The 5,339-nt window shown below is 41.5% G+C and overlaps 1 long non-coding RNA gene across 1 annotated transcript in view; it reads left to right on the plus strand.

Annotated features, from left to right (window-relative positions):
* The window catches only part of LOC108498239, an 81,310-nt gene extending 77,380 nt beyond the window's left edge, over nt 1-3,930 (plus strand). The window contains exons 3-4 of the long non-coding RNA XR_001875122.1: nt 2,871-2,937; nt 3,675-3,930. This is a non-coding gene — a long non-coding RNA (uncharacterized LOC108498239). The remainder of the gene's footprint in view (nt 1-2,870; nt 2,938-3,674) is intronic.
* Nucleotides 3,931-5,339: the final 1,409 nt, after the last annotated feature.

Consider the following 5,339-nt stretch of genomic DNA (forward strand, 5'->3'; position numbering starts at 1 on the left):
TTTTAGAGAGTGGTGGCTGAGGGGAGGCAATACATGTGTGTTTGTAAGAAGAAGGCAGTGAACGTACTGCTCTAAGGAAAGAAAAAGAATAAAAAACAATAGGTAAGAGAATTCCAGGTTTAGAAATTTTTTGAACTTTCTAAAACTCTGATAGTTGTTCACTGGAATAGATTATTTAAGGAGAATCACTGTCTTTGTAGATTGCAAAATCCAGGTGGGATTAACACCTGTTAAAAGTTGTGTAGATAGAGTTGTTCCAGCTTCACATCTGGGTGCTAGATGCATATTCTGTAGACTATATAATAAATCTGTGCAGAAATGAAACATCAAATTTCCGTTAAAAGGCAACATGCAGAAAGTTCACATTTTTGTCCAGCTGTGCTTTATGGACACCTTAACAGTACAGGCCTCAGAGGTTCACACAAGAGAAGAATGGTGTTCACTTTGTCTCAGGACAATGAAGTCTATTATTAGATCTGTGCCATGTCCATTAGGAAGTGCTGGCCCTGTCCCTAATCGATGTAATTTAAACTATGCAGTAGGAGGGGATCTCTTAAGGGTATCAAAACCAACAGAACATCTGAATTAGTAAGCAAAATAAAATTGTTTCCAGCAAATGTCTCTATCCTCTCTGGCTACAGGGGCACTGGGACCTTTGCAGACTCTCAGGGGGTGTGGTGAACACGTGTGTGCTGAGGGGCATTTCCAGCCACTTCTTGTTTGGAGGATTTAATGCAGAGACTTGTTTGAGATCAGGTACCTCCACTGTCAAAGCATCATCAACAACCTGAATCTCTTGGGAGGAAAACCAAAACATCACATCAACCCGCTAGTCTGGTCTAAATTTTTTATTTACTTATTTATTTTTTTCCCCCACTCCCTGAAACGTGCCCTGGGCCAAAGGGAGTTGTTTGGGTTTTTAGATCCAAAACTTTTGCTGATACTCCATAAAAATGCCAGTTCCCAGTCTGTTCTATGTGCCACCTTTAGTGACTTTGCCAAGCACCTTCTTTCTTGTATTAAAGTCTGGCAAGCTCTTCAAGCAAAAATATTCTGTCTGTACTTCAGAAGGAGCCTTTACTCGTCTGTGTTTGCCTGGAAACTGTTTGCAGGAGAGTTGTGTGTTCCCCATAGGGGGAGAACAGCTCCTGCTGCTCACTGCAAACCAACTCAATCCCTCTGTTTCTGCCCTTCAGAAAGGATCCCAGTTCTCAGTGCAGACCCCAGGATTTGCTCTGTACCTGTCTGTGCCCTACAGCATGTTCTGGATTCAGCCACTCTGTCAGTAGCTTTCACAACAGCATCAGAACTCCTGGAATACAACTGGATTTGCCAGCATAGGAGGTTTTTATTCCTGAGTGGAGACCAAATATAGATAAATGAACTGCTTAATTTCAAAATTAATACAGAAAATTGAAAAAGAACATTATATTTGTGTTAGAGGATTTTAAATTGACCTGCTCCCCAGATGTAGGAGCAAGAGGCTTGTGGTTTCTTCCCCAAGAATTTAATCCTGCGGGCACAGCTCATGTGGAGCAAGTCCTTAGTCACAGAACAGTTTGTTTTGACAGTCCTAAATGATCCATACGAGTCACCCTTGCTGTACAAGAATTAAGTAATGTCTCCATGTCAGCACTTTGCTGAGAGCATGCTGAAGTTAATTTGCACCCCAGGTCAGAGCCCAGATTCTTTCAAAGGAGTGACACTGAGCATAACTTTTTGGATGTCTGTAGACCTTGGCTGAGGTCTTGGCAGCACCGTGTGTGTGAGTGTCCTGCACAAGACCAATGAGAAACCAGAGCAGCTGTTCCCAGGCCTTGGCTTTGACTTATGACTAGTCACAGAAATTGTCCAAATTCATTTTACTGCTGAACACATCAGCAAGTAAAGATCTATTAAATTACCAATGGTAATTGCCATCACTTGTTTCTGGTACTTTGTATTTAAAAAAATTACAAACTCTTTACCTGAAGGTTGTTCACTTCGGTGTGTTACACAGGACAAAGGAGATCCACAGGTATTCCCACACTTCTCTGCTTTTGCTGGCAGAGCACGAAGGCAGAGACTTCATGTAATGAATTGAATGACAGTTCTGTGCAGAGAGTAAAAACCAATGACAAACATCACTGCTGTGACCTTAATTTTCCTGTCGTTTACCCCTTTTGAATGATGCTTAGAACTGGTATCAATCAAGTATTATCTTCAAGAGAGAGAATAACTGTGCAGAGTCAGATCTTTCTTTTCTATGTGACTCATCCTTAATTGCCTGCATTCAACAAAGGACAATTCAGTTTGTGTGGAAACAGAGGAGATCTCAAAGGGAGAGTTACAAACAGCTCCTTCTCTCTGAAGTGCTTCTTGATGGAGCCATGATGGACCAACACCTACAGAGCCAATTCCAGCTGCAGGTTATTTCAAATTTATCTAGACAAAACAGAAAAGTTCTGGATTATTACTAATACACACTGCAGACAGAAGCCTGAGGTGCAAAGAGTGGTCAATTCATAAATCTCACGTGACATTATCTAAAACTGAACAGCTGGAGAAAAAAGTCAAGTTTTTCATTCTACCTTCAGGATAAAAGATGCTTGGAAGTAAAAACATTTGGAAGGGTATTATCTACCAGATTTATAGCATTTTTTTTTGAAAAGTTACCGTTCTACTTATTTGCACTGTACAAGGCAGGTGCATTCACGGTCTCTTCAATGTTCCTTTCATTTGTTCAAGTTTCCTTTCGCCCACTTATTTCAGTTGTGACCAAGGGTAATCTGGATTTCTTTGGGTCAAAGATAAGGATAAATACCAAAGGACCTGGACGTGCACTGGATGTTTGTTCTTCACCTGCTGCCTGTGCCTGTTTGTGCCTTCAGGACTCGTAGAGCTGAGGATGGACATGGAATGATGCCTTATGAAACAAGTTTAAAGCATTCTAGTATGGTAATATCTACTATTTGCTTTGTTCTGATTTAAATAACTCCATGACTTGCCAGCTCAGGGGAGGAGTAGGTCCAGCACTATCTGTCTTAGTCCAGCAGACCTCAGTGGGATTTATAAACAATATTTTCAGGAATCTTATCAATCATCCTTAAACCCAACCACCTTTAACATGTACCACATGAGCACCACGTTAACAAATAGACCTGGAAAGGGACCCATTCACACCCACTTTATTATACCCTGCATACAGTTTTTAATGCAAAAAAATATCTACTTGTGCTTTTGCTCAGGGGTTGTTCCTCTCAGTACCACAATAGCAATAGCATGGCATTATCTGGAGTCTTTGTACCTCAGGCCAGTGATTTAGATGGCAACGTGCTGGTGAGATTTGGCCCAACATTTTTTCCTATTGCATTTCCCTCAGTACTTTCCATGTAAAGAGCTGGATGCTGTAGAAGGTAACCCTGTTCTGTGGGTGTGGAACCCAAATTCATACCTGTAGATGTCTAGAAGCAAAAGGGAGATTTGTAAAGCCTGGCAGGTCATAAAAACCTCTAGTAAAGGAAATTTAAGGTTATTTGCTAGGAATTTAAGTTTTTCTCTGTCTACATCACAGATTTTTCTTACATACAATCTAAACTCTTTTCAATGCAAATTAAGCTCTGATTGTACAGATAGTGGTCAGTCTGTTGTATACCACAAGCTGTTTTCATCTGTGCCCTCCTTTCTTTCTAAAGAGATCTACCTCGTTTAATTTTTCCTTGCATCGCCTTTGGCTGTCCTCTGAACTCTCTTCTCTTTGAGATCTGTCCATCTCTGAGTGCAGTGGTTACAACTGGACCCTGTCTCCCAGCTGAAGACTCCCCAGTGAAAACAGAGCAGAAAAAATGACTTCCCTGACTACAGATGACACTGCCAAAGCCAGGCCCACTTAAGGTGCTTTGTTTGCAGCCAGGCCTTTGACTCCTGATAATTCCACGGTCACTGCCATCCTCCCAGTACCATACGCACAAACAGACTCCCTCCTCCAGGCACCATGGGGAACTTACCTTTGTAATGCCTTGATTTGGGATCATCTTTCCAACACGCTGCTCTTGAGTTTGCATTGTCTCCTGTGGTATTTGCAGCCGTGGTGGTGCCAGTTGCAGGCACACAAGGTGGGTTTCCCGTGGCCATGCAGCTTAGCCCGCTGGGGGACAGGGAAGCTCAGCAGGACCTTTGATTTTTCAGAAGTTATTTGGTGTTTTTCTTGCTCTGGACTTAAAATGTGCTGTGAGCATAAAATGCCACTGTGGGATGGGAATAGATTTTTAAAAAAGAATTATTGGAAACTAAGCATGAACAAAAAAAGGACGTCCCCTTTGCCATCTCTGAGGGGCGGGGGGCTGACCCTAAAAAGAAACAGTGCAAAAGCTCCTGCTTGTTGGGACATGCAGGTGGGCTGCTGTGCTTTTCTTTTATGAACATGCAAGAGCTGCAATTACTGGGGGAAAGGGCAAGGCTTTTTTATGAGAAGCAATCACAGAGACTCACTTTTTCCAAAAGGTACATTGTACTTGCTCTCAGATTGTTGCGCTGTGTGGTGATGAATAACACTTGGAAGCAGATGTCAAAAGCATCAGTGCTCAGTGGAAATAGTACATTTTTTCCATTTTATGTCTAGTTTAGACTATATTAAAGAGGAGGGAAAAAATTTAAAAGCTGAAAACATGCTGAAACAAGTTAGAGTTGTAACAGAATTGACGACAGCCAGGAAATTCCAAGTTCGGGTCCTCACTCTGGGCACTCAGACTAAGAGTTCACCACTAACCCTTGGGTTAGTGTTGGTCACAACAGCTTCATCCTTGTTATTTGCTGTTATGTGTGTGCCTGTTTGATGCTGGCTGTTTTTCTCTTTTCTTTTGATCTTTCAGAAGAATTTCTGAAGTCCGTGTCCTGCCCCGTGTGCCTTCATACCAGTTCAAAGCTGTCAGGGAACTATGAACTTTATAAACACCCGTCTAAAATGCTCTGCATCCCAGAAAGGTCACAGAAGGTTTGTTCCAGCGACAAGAATGAACACAAATATGAACTTCTATCGCTGTTTATTAAAGCATGTGATATTCACATAAACATTGCAATATTTTCTTTGCATGTGTTAGTAATAAAAACTTTCCGTATTACTAAAATCTGAATATTTAAATCATGTAATGTTATTTTTTCTTGAAGGTAATATCAAATTATATTTTACTCAAATGTTGACAACAAAAGCTGATCTGCCTGGGTTCGCTTTGATCCTCCTGTGAATGGCACGGAACAGTTCCATGTGCATATAGTGAGGTACAAGCCAGATTACACATTAATAAATGCAGTGTAACCATGCCAACCTTGATGCCCATGCTCTGTTTACCCTGCTCCTCTGA

This window comes from Lepidothrix coronata, unplaced genomic scaffold (genome assembly GCF_001604755.1).
Source record: "Lepidothrix coronata isolate B3197 unplaced genomic scaffold, Lepidothrix_coronata-1.0 Scaffold2, whole genome shotgun sequence".
Classification (NCBI taxonomy): domain Eukaryota; kingdom Metazoa; phylum Chordata; class Aves; order Passeriformes; family Pipridae; genus Lepidothrix; species Lepidothrix coronata.